Here is a 20,407-nt window from a genome sequence, read left to right as displayed (position 1 = left end):
ACACTTTTTTAAAGACCACTTTGAAGTCATGTCTTGAAAGATGTCTTCCCCAAATGCTTCTTTTTCTCATTGTGTGAGTGCGCATGTGTGTACACGTATATATGGAAAAGGTAAAAACATTTATGAAATAAAAGTAGTCAAAGCCTTCAAAACATTCAAAACTGTGCACTAAAAATGTGATTCCTTATCCTGAAAGTTTATAAACTAAAAAATGACATAGAGCATACACACAGAATAACTAAAACATGACATAATATATATGTGATTACTTGTACAGATTTTTTTTTTAAATCAAAAATCTACAGGAAGAACAAGTATGACAAAAACAGAGCAAATGTTTTCTTATTCAACTTGTGTTAATATTTTTCCTTGCCTATAGAAATATGCTTGCTCCTGTGTTTCAAAACACTTATATTTCTCTCTTGTGATAGACATAATAAATATATAGTTCTTTCTTAATGTGAAAAACAAAAGGTGCAATTTCACTGATAAATAGCCTCTGATAAAGCTGGAAACACAGTCTTAGTCTTGCCAGATGTTCAAATATTTCAAGAGAAACTGAAAATCATTATTTTTCCATAAAAAATTAAAAATTAAGTGGCAAAATTATTTTTAGCAATCTGTGGATAAAGTATATAAGATTTAGGAGAAATACATTCATATATGTCACCTTCTGATTAGATTTACACACATTTAATGCATACATTCTCAGAAGAGAGGGAAGTACTTTTTCTGGTAGTAGCTGTGCAATAAATATTTCATAGAAACAATAGGATTTATGCAGTGACAGAATTACAGCCAGGAAGCTTAAGAAAAATAAAAGAATTATGTTAATATGTGTGTAGAATTTTATGCCACATTTTATGCCAAAACAAAGGAAAAGAAGTAAGAAAAACCAGAGTTGGCCCTGACTGGTTAGCTCAGTCACTTAAGAGCATCGTTCAGAAATAACAGCATTGCAGTTTACATCCCTGAAATTTGCAGTTTGCATTCCTGGTCACGGCACATATAAGAAGCAACCAAAAAATGCATGACTGTGTGGAACAACAAATACTTCCCTTCCCCTTCCTCTCTTTCTCCCTTCCTCTCTCTGTCTTTTTTAAAATCTACAAAAATTAGACTCTAGTTGGATAGCTCAGAGGGTTGGAGCACTGTTCCAGAACACAGAGCTGGCTGGTTCAATTCCCCAGTCAGGACACATACAGGTGCAGCTCAACGTTTCTGTCTCTTTTTCTCCCTGACTCTCTCTCAAATAAATAAATAAATAAATAAATAAATAAATAAATAAATAAGACCGGAGTTGAGTAGGAGAAGTGGAAAAATAAAAATCCTGTTATTAATGCAGTTGCATTTGGCTTGATATTGAGATAATAGTAAGTATCCTGGCAACTACTAATTTGAATTCCTTATGACGTGCCATGAGACCATGTAAACGCTACATATGTGCTGACTCATTTCATTGTTACAATGACTCTGTACATGACTGTAAGTTGATCAAGAGACAGATCAGCAGAGGATATTGCTGATGGAGAGCACCCACAAATTATCTCCCAAAATTACTACTGTTGCTCTGACTTATGTTTCAAAATTAATTTTTAAATTCAAAAGCTATGTATCAACTCATTGTTGCTAGCAGCATTTCTGAAGTAACAACAAGGCACTAAAACTGTAGTGCCCTGGCTTTTTACTATGAAAAAATATTATGGATAAAACACAGTGGAGACCCTGTCAGTTGGTTCAGTGGTAGAATGTTGTCCTGGTGTGTGGATGGCCTGGGTTAGGGCACACAGGAGAAGTGCCTATCTGCTCCCCCACTCCTCCTCCTCCTGTTTCTCCTTTTCTCTCTCTCTCTCTTCTTCTCCTACTACCACAGCTTGATTAGAACAAGTTGGTCCCGGGTGTTGAGGATGGCTCCATGTCCTCTGCCTCAGGTACTAAGAAGAGCTTGGTTGCTGAGAAATGAAGCAATGCCTCAGATGGACAGAACATACCCCCTAGTGGGCTTGCTAGGTGAATCCCTCTGGGAGCACATGAGGGAGTCTGTCTTCGCATCCTCTCCTCCTACTGAATAAAGAAACAAATAAACCCTATTTGATATTTTAGAAATATATATATAAAGGTTTATTACCTTAGCTGTTCAGAAACTAAAATCATTTTCCTAGCACACTCCTTATTAGAAAACCAGCCAAAACACAGCCAGAAACAAAACAACCATTTCAAAATAAAAAGTAATCTATAAAAACATGTATGGTATTCCAGGACCTGTTGAGAGTGCTGTGTAGAATAATCCATTTCTCTATTTTAGAGAGAAAAAAGAAATAAAACAAATTGGTATTTAAAATCAATAATTTATACATTCTAGGATAGGATGATTTCTATTTTTCTTTAACACATTCTGTTCTTCTTTTATATCTTCTCTTTGGCAAGACTAATTACTTTTAATGACCAAGAAAATATATCACTAACGTTGTTGTTGAGTGTGTCAAAAATATTTAATTTATCTCATGGTTATGGTTATTTTCATTTCATTGTTTAATGTGTTTCCTTTCTCAGTATAAAGTTTAAATCTAGAAACAGCTTGCATTTGGTTGAATGACATCTAGTAATTGGTGCAGAGACTCTCTAAATGGAAACCTGTCTAAGAGTCAGAAAAGAATAGTGGCAAAGGAAGCCTTTTTCTTCTCTGGATGTAATTAATCATCACAAATCATCAGCAATGATTAGTTCATAGAAAGTATGAACTCAACACTTTGCTTTCTTAGTCTCACATCCACTATATTTCTCCCAGAAATCAAATAAATTATTGGAGACTGTGGGAGTTAAATTGTGTTAAAACTTAAGTGGAATTGAATCCCTTCAACTGAAAATTGTGTTTTATAAAGGTATCTAAAGATAGTGTTGAAAAGATTGTCATTTTTTTTATGTATAATTAAAAAGCATACATGCACAAGAGTTATCATGCTAACTGCATTGGTTTAAGGTTTTTTTTTATAACAAGGGCAAGAATTTATGTGTATAGTTTTCTTGAAAAATATGATACATAACTAAGTGTTCAAAATTATTCTAAAGTAAATAAAGAATAAGATTAAGAACTGAATTGTTATTTTTATGATAAATTGTTCCTATTGATAATCATGTTTCCTAAAATTATGAGTTTAAACTATGTTCAAGGAATCTAATTGTAGAAGAAGATTTCTAATATTTTGGGGAAAATCTTTAAAAGAGTAAGCTGTATCTATTAATTTAACAATATATGGTATTTATGTTTTTCATAAACTAACATTGCAAAACTGAAATGGACATATTTTTATGCAACTTAAAAATAGAAACAATGCAATAAAATATATATTTAAAAATATAAAAATGAACAAAACTCTTGAATAAATTAATGAGTATTTCTCCAAAAATAATATTATAGTAATAATATAAGAAATGTTATTTAACTTTGCTAGGTATCATGGATATTTGAAATTAAAATATGAAACTGCTAAAATGACTAAAATATGAAACAATTTTTAAAACAGTACAGTGAACACTATTGAGAAATGGGAAATATACTGAATGGTTTGGGAGTCTAAATGAGTAATATGTCATGCAATAAGTTAGGAAAAATGTTTTCCAGGACTATTAAACTATATAAGTATAGATATAAAACTTATTGTCTAATAATTATATTCCTTTACCTAAAAGATGTGCATATATGTTTCAACCAGCTCATGCATGAATGTTCATAGCAACATTATTAATAACAGTCAAATATAAGAACTATGGGAGACAAATCAAGAAAAAATTTATAAATAAATGATGTATTCCCAGAATAAAATATCATGCAGCAATAATAATGAATAGAATAAAGCTACATTCTACATTATTGATGATCTCATAGACATAATATTGAATAAAAGAAGTCAGTCACAAAATGTATGTATTCTACTATTACACATATATGCAGATCAATTTATTTCATGACTGATCCATGATTAAAAGTCAGACAGAATATTGGTTGTGATTTTAGTAAGTAATTTTGACACAAGGCAGGTAGGTGTTAGTGCAGTACTGAGAAATGTCCAATACCTTATTTGGTTGCTGGTTAAGCAGGCATTCATTTTCTGTAAATTTATCAAATTGTACAATTATAATTTTTTCACTTTTTTATATATATGGTATAAGTTAATAAAAGGTTTTAGAAATTGGAAAGCTAGCAATATCTGTGTGAGAAAGAATTATATTACCAGCATCAGCATCTTCACTTGAAGAATGAATGAGAATGTAATACATGACTTTTAATTAGATTTACTTCATTAATGTTATAATTAGACATTAAATTAAGGCAGAAAGGCTGAAGTTCTTCTCACCATTATCTCTGCAATATGGCAGTGCATATTTTCTGTTGTTACAGGAATAAAGGGGTTTGTTTGCCTCTATTTATCAAAGCCTAATAAGTACAACAGATATTTTCAACAAAGAAAGGAATGTTTTATATTAGGAATTAGCCCATGCTTGGAGACACAATTGAGCTCATGTCAAAGTTCCCCAGTGGCTTCCCAGGGAGGGCTTATATAATGGAAAAATCATCAATCATGATTACAAAGGAATTAGGGTCCTGTTCGGCATTGTGGTCTCTACTGATTGGTACATCTGCTTCTGATGTCAGACATGGCGCTTGGTCTGGTTTTGCTGCTTTTTTGTGCCTACAGCTGAAACACAACTGAGGCCTAGATGTATCTGTAGTTTGATTGAAACTGTCTCTGTGGTTAATAGACCAGAGGCTTTGTTCTTAAAATTGTTTGATGCAGATTAGAATCCCATTGTCCTCAGAGCTAATGATTAAGGGAGTGGACATGAAAGGGAGAAGGTAGGTAAGGCCAGTTTCAAAAGAAAGGAAAGAGAAGGAGAAAAGCTCATATTAAAGAAATGAATTTTCTGGGACAGCAGAATGCAAACAACTTGTTCCAATTTAATTTTTGATGTAGAAAATTTTTCTGTACCCAATATTCATCCCAAGTATACTCATTTTATCTTAACACAGTGGTTTTCAATTGTCAGTCTGGGGCCAGTTCACCAGAAATTTCTTGCAGGTCCATGAAAGAGTTAATCACCCAGGGTGGTTTTTCAGTTTTTTAAGAAATCTCTTTAAATTCTAATACTAGTCTGATCAACTCTTTCATGGCCTGTCTTAATTAATCCTAGAGTGTTATCTATGAGTGAATTGTGAAATGCTGAATTATGTACTATATTGATTTATGTGCTAGTCATCTGTGTACTCAGAAAATTGTATAGTTTTAAGTTGGGTAAATTTGAATTGTTTCTGATTGTCATGGTCTTACTATTGCAAAAATCAAAGGTGGACAAACACACCCAGACAATTTGATGAAAGAAGTAGGATTTATTAAAGCCAGTGGAGCATGTGAGATTTGTAGCTCCAAAACACGGGCTCCCTGAAGTTGCTTTTCTTACAGATTGTATACCTTTACAATATCTAAGCAATGGGCATGTGATTTCTTTGTTTAAGGTTTCCCAGGACTCAAGGAAAGAGGAGGGAAATTTTTGGTGTGGTCAGCAACGGGGAAGGAGTTTCTAGATCACTGGCCATAGTTACATACAGATCCTGCTATTGCTTTGTATTGTAACTATGGGATATAATTAATTTACAGTTGGCTGACTCAGTTACCCCTGCTGGCTCCTTTCCCTTGTATTCTTTTCATTTCTTCCTTCTCATGAAAGAGGGGGCCTACCCCTCTTTCTTCATTACTATTTAATTATTGATAAATATATTTATAATATTTATGTTTATTTAATACCTAAAGCTGGAAATTCTTATTCTGTGAGGTAAATGAGATCTCAGATACACATACATACCAAGATATATGTGGCCCTGAGAATGAGGTAGCATTTAAAAATTGAGTTTTCAAAAATTTTTTAAAGATAGCTATTTTTCATTTCAACACCTTTATTTCTGGCTTCTCTAGAAATACTGGTCTTTCAAGTAACTTAGGCCACATTTTCACACGGCAAAGAGATATATTGGATATAAAAAATATTGCCCCTTTAGATAGAGACCTGTGAATTCAAGTTGAGAACATTCTCTAATAATCCTTTAACATTCTGTTATCATTCTAGAGTCTGTGTGTCTGGCACTTGGAAAGGCCAAAACTCAGAATGTTGTAGTTTGGAGTAAGGAAAGATGAACTATTTGAGAATGTGTCAAGTGAGAAGGTGGGAGTTCTTAATCTTGAAATACATTTTAACAAAGTAGAGACTTCAATCTACTATATCAAAGAAAGGGAAAAATAGGAGGGGCTGTGTCCCAGTAGAGCCCAAGCTCTATGTGGATCAGACATCCCTGATTTGACTTCCCTGTGCAGTGGGACACTCCTGCTAAACGGCAGGGCTGGTGGCCTCTTCAAGACTACCCTTGAGACAGCTGTGAGAATTCTACTTATTGGTACCAAGACCAATTGCCACCGGGGGAAAGACACAACTGACACACAAGTTAATTGCAAGAATCACATAGGCAGTTTATTACTCACAGATTCTATGACATGCCTGGGTACAGCTTAATGGGGTCCTGTTGGCATGTTCCTCTCAGTTTTCCTCGGTCAAAGTAGTGTAGAAAAAATCCATGTTCAACATTGAAGTCTGGATGACTAACTTCAGCTGGGGCCCCCTTTGCTTAAGTACCCTTTTCTGGCATATGCCTTCTAACAGGTGTTAATCTATGGGATTATCACATCAAGCCAATTTTAAGGAGTTCCTCATAGGGAGCACTTTTTTATGTTATTATATGGAATTACCACATCTCTACACACTAGGTAGCTTTTGCCCATAAGGTGTAGCCTTATTCATTTGCCTTAATGACTTTTAATATTATATCCTAATTTATTTATATATCTTTTCTATATTTAGTTGCTATAACATTATATTAATGTAACAGGTTTTTATATTTTGTAAAAACTCATGCCCCAAGCATAGATCTTCTAATAATTAGCATGTCTAAAGTAGAAATTATTAGCCTGAAGGCCATGTGAAAACCTCAGACTTGAATAAGATTGAGTCAGAAAGACTGAGCATTTCACTGTTACAATTCTTCAACCCTGGGTCCAATAAGTCAAGTTTTTTATTTTGTTGTTTTTTTTTTTGTTATTCATAGCCTAGAAAACTATTTTCTATTATCAAATATTTAAGTAAGAACAACAAAATTTAGAGTTTTATACTTTAAGGAAAAGGGTAAGCACATATTGCTTTGTTTCAAGTTTTTAGTTTAGTGTTTTAATATGAAAACAAAAGTACTATAAGCCTGTTTCAGTTATGATCTTCATGGACCCTGGAGATGACTGCATTTGTAATTCTTGTTCTAAATAATCTCATATCTTTTTTTTCTAATGGAGATATTCATTACTTTTAAAGAGTAATTGTATACCAGCAAGGAATGCAAATGCATTGTTTTGTCTCTGTATTTATTAAGGAAATAAGTACACAGTGGTCCCTCGTCTACTGCAGAGGTTGAGTTCTAGAACCCCCGGCCGCGACAGGTGAAAATCTGCGAAATAGCACCTTCTATTTATTTTATTATTTATATTTAATGTAAGGCTTTATAAACCCTCCTCACACTCTTATAAACCTTTCCCACACACTTATGAACATTTCTTATGCTCTTACACACTTTCTACACTTTAAAAAATGCTTATTTTACCATAAAATGATTAAAATAATAAATATATAAAAGTACTTCTGTACCACAAAATCCTACGATATAGCGAAAAATCCGTGATCCAAAATTAGAAATATACAATTTAAAGACCTAAGGAAGGAAAAATATAGAAATATAGAGACACGTGATCTACTTCACAGTTTTTCCTGATAATATGCCTAAATGACAAGAGTCTTTATTATAAATTTCCAAAATAAGAGAGACTCTTGTGTACATAGGAAGTAGGTTCAAAGTAAAATTTTCCATTAGTTTTTCTAAGAAATACCAGTATATTTCCAGCCTATTATTTGTCTTTGTATAAAAATACATATTTTTGCAAGGATTTTATTACCAGAACAAGCCAAGATTTATGTTGCCCGTTGCTGTTTTCTTTTTCTAATTTCTTTAGAGACAGGGACTGAGTAAGTACAAGAGTATTTTTTTTGTGTGTGTGTATTTTTCCGAAGTTGGAAATGGGGAGGTAGTGAGACAGACTCCCGCATGCGCCCGACCAGGATCTACCCAGCATGCCCACCAGGGGGCGATGCTCTACCCATCTTGGGGCGTCACTCTGCCACAGAGCCATTCTACCACCTGAGGCAGAGGCCACAGAGCCATCCTCAGCGCCTGGGCAAACTTTGCTCCAATGGAGCCTTGGCTGCAGGAGGGGAAGAGAGAGACAGAGAGGAAGGAGAGGGGGAGGGGTGGAGAAGCAGATGAGTGCTTCTCCTGTGTGCCCTGACCGGGAATTGAACCTGGGACTCCTGCACACCAGGCCGACGCTCTACCACTGAGCCAACCGGCCTGGGCCAAGTACAAGAGCATCTTTAACTCAAATTGTAGCACCTTGAGAATACAAGGGACTGCTGTCCAAAAAAAAAAAAAAAAAAAAAAAAAAAACTGCTTTAACACTCTCCTGGTGCTGGCAGTTTATATATGGTTCAGGGGCTGTTGATTATGGTATAAGGGGCAAAAAATTTATGCAATTAGTCATGCAACAATATGCAGGAGGTGGGGGTTCAGCTGCAGGAGTATGTCCTCTGCAAATTCTTCTGATGTAGCACAGGCCTAATGAGCATGGTCTCATCTGGTGTCCTTGGTAAATCTTCAAGGCAGCTGGGGTCAGGTGTCTCCCAGGAACACCTGGGACCTGGCACTTCTGGGACCATCTTACTTCTGGAAATTTTCTGTGAAAAATCTCCCTGTTTTCATGGAATACAAAGTAAAGATTTAGGATAGGATTGGTGAACTAAGTTTCTAATTAATTTATAGGCCTTAACATCTCACAGTAAATCCTTTGGCAAGTCTGCTTTAAACAAATAATTGTGATTTAGACTCTCCTAATTGTCAGGTCCTTTCCCAACTTTCCTCAACATTCCTACAAAGGTAAACTTTTCATTATATTTCAAAGTAAAGGCCAGGGAGCCATTAGGAGAGAATAGCAAACAGATAAACTATTTCTGAACTCTTACACATCTCCTATTCATTATAACTAAAAAGCTACTCTTACTGAAGCCAAATTTCTTATTTTGGGGCTCCCCTATCAGTTTTACTAACTCATAATTATTGCAAAAACCAATTGATGATATTTATTTGTTTTAGAATCACAAATGTGTCAGATTTCTGTACTTTTAGATTCTTCATCATACACTTTAATGAAAAGTGAGCTTTGACTTATACAGATGGGAGGTTATTGAGCTGTGACTAATGTTATCAAGAACTGTTTTTAACCACATGCTCTTTGGTGATATTTGTTACTTTCACCACAGTAACACAATAGGGTCTACCTTAAAAATGTTTTTTTTACAGTGCGTTCAACAAGAAACATGAGTCTTTGTTTCTGATGGACAGCAAAGTGCCTTTGTTTCTGACTGGCAGTTTGAGTTAAGTGAATGTAATCTAAATGGATTGAAATGTGTTGTTCTACAATGGCTAATTACTTCCAAAATGCAGTCTTTAAACTTTTCCCAGGGATACTAAGTAGACACAATGAATAAACCAATTCTCATTGAGGTCTTTATACTACCTGTAAATCATTTTCTTGGGTTTTTGTTTTTTGAGTTTTTTTTTTTTTTGCTTCTTTTGCATTATCTGAAAAATAATGGTATCCACAGTGGCACTGAAATACAAAGATTTTTTTTTTCTTTTATGTACCATTTTGTCTAGATTCTAGCCAGGAGAAAAACAAACCATTGTTATGGAGAGTAAAACTTATATTCAAAATAAAATCCTGTAGTGAAAAATTTAAGGTTGGTCAGGCCAGAAGAAAGCAACATTCCATTTCCAAAATACACACACACACACACACACACACACACACACACACACATGATTCTGGCCTCTAGCTTCCGTACCTGTTTCTTTGCACACTCAGTCAATGAGTCATCTCCTCATCACTCATCTGAACATTCTGTTCCTTAGTCATTAGTCACCATCATCCCCCGATTGTTTAACTGCCACAGGTAACTGTAGTTTTCTCCCTAGAGAAGGAAATACTCCAAACCCTTCCCTAGATAGGCTAAGGCTTCTTTTACTCTCCCTGCTGACACCACATAGGGTCTCAGCCCTTCCGTATGCTGGTGCCCTAATAAATTTTATCTAAAACTCATCAGGCTTTGTGCATACCGTACCTCCTTTGGTGACCTAACAAACAGCTGTGATGGTAGTAGAGATATTTACCACTTCAGAACTCAAACTTGCTAGCTTTGATTGAAGTGTGGGGGGAAATATGAGCATGGTGTTTGTGTAGTGAACTTATATTTAATTTCAGCCAAAACAAAACAACACCAGCCCCTCAAAAGTTATGCTATGCTGATTACCTTTAGAGAGATTCTTCCAGCCGGTGCCAACAGAAATCCCATCTGGTACTGGTGTCTTATTTGAGACATGTCCTTTGGGTGTTACAAGGCTCTGAGCACAAAACATTTGGTTATTCTCAGGGTTAGAAAAAAAGAAAAGCTAGTTCAGGATTAATTCAGTTTCTAATTATTCAATGACTACACCGATTAATTTCTTTTTTTTACTTATGGAGGTCTTAAGAATACTTAGTATAGTGTTAAATAAATGTATGCTATAATATATTGCTGCATAATTAAAATGTTGGGAAAATAATATTTAAATATGTGTTTAGAATAAAAAAAATCGGGTTTTTAGTCTTGACTCTACATTTAATAATCACTTAACCTTAGATAAATTTACAAAATTGTTTTTTGTTTCCCATCTATAGGGAATTTCTGCTAAAATTAAATAGTATGAAAAAATGTTAAAATACTTATAAAAAGCTATAATACTATTATTTTTTAAATTTAATACATTAAAGGATGAGTTTAAACATTTTCAAAATTCACACTAGTATCAGCAATTTCTTTTTTGATGTGATGCAATTTTTACATCACCACACATTATAAGATGCAATTATAAATAAATATGAATTTTACTCTTCCATCACTGCCTCTTTAAAGCCACTCAGTCCCCATAGCCTGGATGAAACAATAGTCCTCGAGTTTTGTTAAACTTGTATTCATGAGTCCTCTCACTAGTAATTAAGTTGTCCAATGCTTTATAATTTTAAACTTCAGTTAATGAGTGAATGTTGCAGCATTCCCTCCCTGCCCTAGCCTGATCTGCTACAACGTGAGAACCTTCATTCAGAGAGAAGGCACAGTCAAATTCTTCTTTCTTCATCTGCACACCCATACTTTCTCTTGCAGTTTCTTTAAGCTATAGTCCTTGATCTGTTGGGGACTGGAAAGTGAAGAGGAGAAAGAATAAAAGGAAGACTGATGGAAACTAATGAGAGTTGACATCATTTAGGGGTTCAAAACTGCTATTTCCTTAAGAGCCTGTGTGTGTCAATCTGAGTCACACACACCTCTACTGCTGCAAATGACTCACCAGAAGTTCTGAGTGAGTAAACTCTAATACTTTTATTTAAACTGTATTTCATTATGACTAATATTTTTTCAGCTTGATAGTTGAATATTCTTCTATTTGTCAACCTTAGCTTTGTGTGTGAATGTGTCCTTTTTAATCTATGTTTCAATTAAAATCTTGATCATGTAATAATTAAGGCCTCTTCTCTCTATATATATTTTCAATTATCAATGTTTTAAAAATAGAGATTGCGATAATCATTAGGGTTCAGAGATAAAGCATTTTTTTTGTTATTTTTCAATGTTCAATTTGGTACTTCCTAGCTCATTAAGGTATATGGCTTTCTGCTTTCTTTTTTGAAAGCTAAAACAAAATATCTGCCCCTAAATAAGTTTGATAATTCTTTTTTCATAACATTCCTAAAGGAAAATTAGTAGTTTTTGTTGCCAACAATCAATTGTATAGAATTATTTAGTGCCTTCTCACATTCTCAGTTTTAAAAAATGGATTTTCCTTTAGTTTAATGTTTCTCCTGTTTTCAACACTATAATCTATTTTTAATGTATTCATTTATTTTTAACAGTGTAAGGAGTCAAATGTTTCTATGAATTGCAAAGGGGTGGATAGAGGGTAATTAAATATGTGGATGCAATATTAGTTCTTATCAAAGTACAAAAACTCATTAAAATTGTTGAATATGATAATTTTAGTTCTAAATGTTAGGGTCAGGAGGAAGAAACACTTGTAGTGCAACTTATCAAGGACATTTTTTTCAGAGTACCTTGTAGTACTTTTTTCACTCACCTTGATCTCTGTCCTTTCTATCCGAGCTTTCTTATACCAACTCTATTCACTTTGCAGTCTAAAAATCTCTATCGATAAACATTAAAAGAATGAAATTTACATCAACCAGTCAGCCCTTATAATCACAAGAGACTGGATTATCCAGAGTATTTACTAAAAAATAAAGAGCCTGTGCCTTATCGTTTAATGTGGATTGGGAAAATACTTGAGCTATGATGGTTATACTTAGTGAAGAAATTTTAAAATGTTTTCAAAATACTAATCTTTTTAACACACCAATAGCTAAAAATTATAAATGATAATTTGCTGAGACTAGAAGATATGCATGAGTTTTCCAACTTGTCAGGGCTCATAACTTCTTACCCATATTCTGAATAAGAATTGCTGTGCCACTTAGTAAATGTTAGCCACCAAAATGTAATTCTAAACTTTCAGTAATAAAATTATAGAGTCTACATTTTTCAATGTAAAAGTAAATAATATATAAGATAATTATTTTAGAAAGTTTTACTTAAAGAAGAATAAATAAATAAGTTATCTAAATATAAAGTTTAGCACTTTCATTTTTAATACAGTATTATATTTATTCATCTTCTCAAACCTCTGAGGTATTCATTCTATTGATTTTATAGGCCATTAAGTAAAGGATGATGGATGTTGAAAATTTTATTTTGTATTTTTCCAAAGTGAGAAGTGGGAAGGCAACAGACAGACTCCTGCATGCTCCCAACCAGGATCCACCTGGCATACTCACCAGGGGGCGATGCTCTGCCCACCTGTGGCATTGCTCTGCTACAAAGGGCACCAGTCTAGTGCCTGAGGCGGAGGCCATGGAACTATCCTCAGTGCCAGGGCCAACTTTGCTCCAATGGAGCCTTGGCTGTGGGAGGGGAAGAGAGAGATAGAGAGAAAAGAGAGGGGAAGGGTGGAGAAGCAGATGAGTGCTTCTCCTTTGTGCCCTGACTGGGAATCGAACCTGGGACTTCCTCATGCCAGACCAATGCTCTACTGTTGAGCCAACAGGCCAGGGCCTTGAATATCTTTATAAGGGTTCTTGTTAGCAAGTAGAAGATCAGAGAAACTAAGCCACATCTTTTTATCAACTATAGTTGCTAAATTCATTCTATCATTCTATCATCTTTAGAACAGTTTTTTTTTTAGTATAAGCATAAGCTCAAAATAGTCAATATTTGTGTTTTATTTATTAATGTACTCTTTTGTTTTCAGTTTGCATTCAAGGTACATTCTTTCCATTCTTTACCGCACTAAATTGTGTCAGTTTAAAGTAAAAAGGCATAAGAAATCATAATTTAAAAGCAAACACTGATGCAAAAATGCAGTATTTACCCAGAACACATTAATTGTATAAATTGTAAAACTCTTCTTTTGCATTTCTGTTTTTTTTTGTCTTCTTTTTTTGTTGCTGAATCTAGCTAAAGGTTGTCAATTTTATTTTTTGAAAGAAACAACTTTTAGTGTCATTGATTGTTTGATTGTCTTTTTAGTCTCTATTTCATATATTTTTGCTCCGATGGATTCTTCTACTGACTTTAGCTTCTTCTTCTTTTTTAATTCATGGATTGTAAAGCTAGGTTGTTTATTTGAGATTTTTTCTTGTTTTATTGATATAGGCATTTATTTATTGCTATGACCTTCTCTCTTAGAACTGTTTTTTCTGCATCCCATATGCCTTGATATATTATCATTTTCGTTTGTCTCAAGATATTTTTTAAAATTTCTTCCTTGACCCATTAGTTATTCAAGAGTATATTATTTAATCCACACATAGTTGTGAATTTTCTAGTTTGCCTCTTAAAGTTGATTTTTAATTTCATACTATTGGGGGTTGAAAATGATTCTTCATATGATTTCAATCTTTTTATATTTATTAAGACTTGTTTTGTTCTGGAGTATTAGTCACATGTACCTGAAAGGAATGTGAGTTTTGTTGCTTTTGGATAGAATGTTTTGCATATCAAGTAAATCTGATGTAATGTGTTGTTTATGGCCAATGTTTGCTCATTGATTTTCTGTCTGAATGACCTACCCATTTATGTGAGTTATTAAAGTCTCCTACTCTTACTGTATTGCTATTTCTCTTTTATATTTACTAGTACAGCACTCCCTCATCTATCGCAGAGGTTAGGTTCCAGAACAACCTGCAATAGGTGAAAATCTGTGAAGTAGCCATCTTATATTTATTTTATTTATATATATTTTAAGGCTTTATAAACCCTTCCCACACTCTTATAAACCTTTCCCACACTCTTATAAACACTTCCTATGTTCTTAAACACTTTTTACACTCTTAAATCTACATAAAATCTCGTGATATAGCAAAAAATCTGTGATACAAAATTAGATATACTGTATACAATTTAAAAGTCTGTGATACAGTGAGACTGGGAAAAGTGAAATGTGATATGGCGAAGGATGATTATATTTGTTTTATATATATTTTAGATACTCCTACATGGGGTGCATAAATATTTACAGATGTGCCTTTTTGTTGAATTGTCTCCTTATCATTGTTATGAGGGCCTCTTACATTACAGCTTGTGTTTTAGAAAGAGTGCTTGTTCTTGTTGTTTTCTCTGTGTTTGCATGTGTCATGTGACTTCTTGTTTTATTGATTTTTTTTAGTTGTTCAGAGAAATCTCTGCTAAAACATTGGTTGAACACTAAACATTTGCTAAAACTAAAAGCTGAAAATAGACACTTTAATAACCATACAAACAGAAGAATGCAGTCTTTAAAAAAATAGTTTGGAAAGTCATTAAACAAATTGACTACTTCATCATTAAAAATTTATATAACAGCAAACCTGAAAGAAAAGGTAATCTGATTTCTACACTTACTGCTTATTACTCTCAAATGTCCAGTTTTCAACAACAGCAAAAAATCATAAGCCATACAAAAAACTAGAAACTGTTCCATTCAAAAGAAAAACCTAAACTGACAGAAGCCAACTCTAAGGATATATAGACTAAATATGTTTTAAGTCTTAAATATGCTCAAAGATCAAATGAAGACATGGAAAAAAACTAAAAAATTTCATAACAATGTAGAACCAGATGAAAATATAAGAAAAAAAGATAGAAATTATAAAAAAATAAACAAACAAAAATTTTAATGCTAAAGATTAAAATTAGTAAATTGAAAAGTTGACCATAAGGGTTCAATAGCAGATTTGAGAAAGTTAAAAAAAAAAAGTATAAGACACACAAAAATGGATCAATAGCAAAATGGCAGAAGTAATTCCTTCTTTTTTCATAACTACTTTAAATGTAAATGTACCTGTTTGTTGGGCAAACAAGTGTGTTAGGCTTGCTCGCTTATACTTTGCCTGATTGGTGCGTGAGCACGGGGAGCACCATGTGTGTAGAGTCTATGTAAGGCTGCAGGTGCTGGCCCTCAGGGTGGCAGATCATAGTTGTGGATAACCTACTGCCTTTGGGAGGGGCCATGATTTGCTACTGTTTGCTGGAGAAGGGTTTTTCTTTCCCCTGACCTGTTTTGCTTCTGAGTCCTGAGAGAGAGAAGCAGTTTTGCCCTGTCTGCTTGCTCATTCACTATTGTGAGACTCTAATAAATGGAATAGCCCACCATCCTCCTGCTCCACAGTTTTTTTTACCTTCTGCCCAAATCCAATAGGAACCTGCCTGGCCAAGACATCATGATCTTGAATTTAGTAGTGGATCTTAGATATGACACCAAAATGTTAATAATGAAATAAAAATAGATAAATTGAACTTCATAAAAATTTGAAACTTCTATGCATCAAAGGGGCTATATTAAGAAACAAACAAAAAATATTAAATATCAGCAATGATATGAAGAAATTGGAACCTTCATAAATTTCTGATGGAAATATTTAATTGTGCAGCCATTGTGGAAAAACAGTTTTGGAGATTCCTTCAAAACCAAACACAGAATTAGTATGTGATCCAGCACATAGTATGTGATACCTATGAAAATTGAAGGCCCTGGCTGATTGGTTCAGTGGTAGAGCATTGGCCTGGCATGTGGAAGTCCTAGGTTCGATTCCTGGTCATGGAACACAGGAGAAAGGACCATCTGCTTCTCCACCCCCCTTCTCTCTATCTCTCTCTTTTACTTTGCCATAGCCATGGCTCAGTTGGTTCAATCAAAGTTAGCCTCAAATGCTGAGGATGGTTCAGTGGCCTCTGCCTTAGGGGCTAAAATAAATGGCTCTCTTTCTGAGCAATGGGGCAAAGGCCCGAGATGGGTAGAGCATCATCCCCTACTGGGCTAGCCTGGTTGATCCCTGTTGGGGCGCATGCAGCAGTCTGTCTCTCTGCCTCCCCTCCTCTCACACACACACACAAAAAATTGAAAGCAGTGACACAAATAGCTATGTGTGTGCCAATGTTTATTGAAGCATTGTTCACAGTAGTCCCCCCAAAGAAAATGGTCCAAGTATTTATCAACAAGTGAGTGGATAAAGAAAATGTAGTGTATATAAACAGAATTGTCTTGACACAGGGGTCCCCAAACTTTTTACACAGGGGGCCAATTCACTGTCCCTCAGACCATTGGAGGACCAGACTATAAAAAAAAACAAAAAACTATGAACAAATCCCTATGCACACTGCACATATCTTATTTTAAAGTAAAAAAACAAAACAGGAACAAATACAATATTTAAAATAACAAACAAGTAAATTTAAATGAACAAACTGACCAGTATTTCAATGGGAACTATGCTCCTCTCACTGACCACCAATGAAAGAGGTGCCCCTTCTGGAAGTGTGGCAGGGGCAGATAAATGGCCTCAGGGGGCCGCATGCTGCCTGCAGGCCGTAGTTTGGGGACCCCTGTGACACATGCTATAACAATAGATGAAACTTAAAGCTAGTGTGCTAAAGTGAAACCAGACACAAAAGAACAAATATTGTATAGTTCAACTTGTACGGAATATCTTGATAGTCACAGATACAATAGAGTGAAGTTTACAGGAGATTGGAACAAAAGAAGTATACAGAGTTACTACTTAATGACCACAGAGTTCCTATTGAAAGCAACAAATATGTTTTGGAAATTTATAGTAGTGATGACTGCCCAATATTGTGGCTATAACTCACTAAATTGAAATGTACACTTGAAAGTAGTAAAAATAAATAATTTTATTTTACATATATATTTCACAACAAAAACTTGGAATTTAAAACAAAAAATTATGTGTAGATCAAATCAATTTATAATGATAAAAGATCAATCTATCAAAAATCAAATTAATTTAAATTATGCATTTTATTAGAGTGACCCAGACCCCCTAAAATGTATATAGATATTTATGTTTAGTATTCAACCACTTAATTACCCAGTAATACATATTTAAAACAGAAGGATCTACAAAGTACAATATATAAGTTTCAAATCACTTTTCCTCTTAACCTAGATCTTATAGACAAAGTTGTGAGATGCTATAAATGACATAATATGTCAAATAACTGGATTTTTAACAGCAAAGTAATTTAAATAAATAAAGTGCAATATAAATTTGCCTGTCATTAATATTTACCAGGAAGTCAAGTAGGTGATCTGAATTATATTCATTTTACAGCCATAGAACATGAATAAAGGGAGACTAGTTAGTGCTCAGCATTGGTGATGCATCATTGAGAAATAGTATCAAATAAATGAAATAGCTCCATCTAGAATAATCTCATGACACTGGAGTAGCACAGACAAAATAACCAAAAGCAGGTAGCTGTGTATAGCTGTGAGATCTTGTTCTCAAAACAAATGTGTATTTTGAAAATTTGTTTATTTTTATTAGTAATCCTAAAGTTATACAATCAAAACTGATTTTGCTAATAACCATATCCAGACTATATCCTTGCAGATACATAATATTTGACTGGCAAGAATTAGTTAGTAATATTTTTCAAGAGTTGGAAATTTTTTCTGTTTATTAAATAATATTACAGGTGATTTTACAGATACATGTGAACTTAGAGGAAATTGCTCCTCTTTCTCATGTGGTAAATTAATAACCGTCTCAGTGACATACTGTCTTGTGCATGAAGTGGGATAATCAAGCACCAAAAGGTAATTTTATTTTTCTATTAATTGATTTGACATTTTGTTTTCATTCCAATACTTATTTAGCTTTCAAGGATAATGAACCAGAGTTAAAAAACAGAGAATATCCTGGAAAGACAGACATGAGATGCTGGCCTTTGGCCAATTATCAACTGCAAATATCATTTTCTGCATCTGCTTCTCTCTTTTCATTGACTTCTAAGCAAATAAAGGGAACGATCCGGATAACCATACAGAGAAACTACAAAACATACTGTAGTAAAGATTAAAGCTATTGTATTATCTTTGGAGGAACATACAAAGCCATACAAATTCTAAACTTGTGGAAAAGCCTCAAACAAAAAGAAAAAACAAAACAAAGTCAGTCCTTTGTGGCTTTCTGGAGCAAGAGGTAACTGTACCATCTTAATCTGTTTTATTTACAAGGTTAAGAATGTAATCTTATGGCCCTAACTGGGTAGCTCAGTTGGTTACAGTATGGTCCCAATATACCAAGGTTGCTGGATCCTGTCAGGGCACATTTAAGAATTAACTAATAAATGCATAAATAAGCAGAATTAAAAAAATCAATGCTTCTCTCTCTCTCTCTCTCTCTCTCTCTCTCTCTCTCTCCCCCCTCTCTCAAATCGATAAAATAAAAAGAAAAAACAAGACTGTAACCTTAATACTAACAGTCCTGCAGTCAGAATTAAATGACAAATGAAGAAACGTCCAACACAATTTAACAGCCGACTACCCTTCACTAAGTTTTATAATCAACATATTTTCTTGTTTTATTAAATATTTGGTTGAAATTTAAAATGAATCTCTGAGATTTAATACATTAAAATTGGATTTTTTTTTTTTTTTTACAGAGACATAGAGAGAGAGAGAGGAATAGACAGGGACAGACAGGAACAGAGAGGGATGAGAAGCATCAATCATTAGTTTTTTGTTGCGACACCTTAGTTGTTCATTGATTGCTTTCTCATATGTGCCTTGACCGTGGGGCTACAGCAGACTGAGTAACCCCTTGCTCGAGCTAGTGATCTGGTGAGCTTTGCTCAGACCAGATGAACCCCAAGCTCAAGCTGGCGACCTCAGGGTCTGAAACCTCGGTCCTCCACATCCCATTCCGATGCTCTATCCACTGCACCACCGACTGGTCAGACAAAATTGGAAAAAATTTAAATTGATAATCATGAGAAATTTTTAGATAACTCTCTAACATCTAACAGCCATTTTGAAAATAAGAATTTCCTAATCAAATTCATCATAGGTCTTTTCAATAGCAGATATTAAGAGAAACAATAAATCAATTCATGTAGACATGGAGTGGTGTTAGCTCTATGATTAAGCCTATTTAGCTTGAAGCATTTTTATATTAGAAATGTGTTTGTGAGCATGTGTGTTTAGTTCCAAACTGATAATGTTCTAAGCAAAATATTTCTTCTCAAATATTGGTAAAATTGCTCATTTAAAATTTTAGTAAATTTCAAACCCTCTTAAACTGTAGCAGAATGCTAGGTACAAAATGCTAAAAATTATCTAGATAAAATTTTAGTTGTTAGTGTGCTGGCAATACTTTTACTGGCATATATCATGACCACAGGCATATAAATGAACACAATTTTTTTTGTTGTGGAAATGAAACTAATACCAGGCTTAACATAAGTGGAGATGTATCAATTAAAAATATTTTGGAAGGGAGATTTCTGACATTTTGAATTAAAAGGCTATGTGATTTGGAGGAGGTTATTTTACATTCTTTATGTATATACTGCAGGATGAGAGAAGCGACCAGTTTTCTGAATTTATTCCAAAAGCATTTTAGTTCAATATTTCTTCATCCTTGGGTCACCCTCATGCTATTTTGAGGCAATGGTCATTTGGACATATTACATTCTATATCTACCTATTGCTGTCATTTGAAGATACTCTTTTCATTTCCTCCTCTCATCAAGTCCTTTGCCACCCAGTTATTCTCTTTAC

This window comes from Saccopteryx bilineata, chromosome 9 (assembly GCF_036850765.1).
Source record: "Saccopteryx bilineata isolate mSacBil1 chromosome 9, mSacBil1_pri_phased_curated, whole genome shotgun sequence".
Classification (NCBI taxonomy): Eukaryota; Metazoa; Chordata; class Mammalia; order Chiroptera; family Emballonuridae; genus Saccopteryx; species Saccopteryx bilineata.
The sequence above is the reverse complement of the archived record's forward strand: the minus strand, read 5'-3'. Positions refer to the sequence as shown.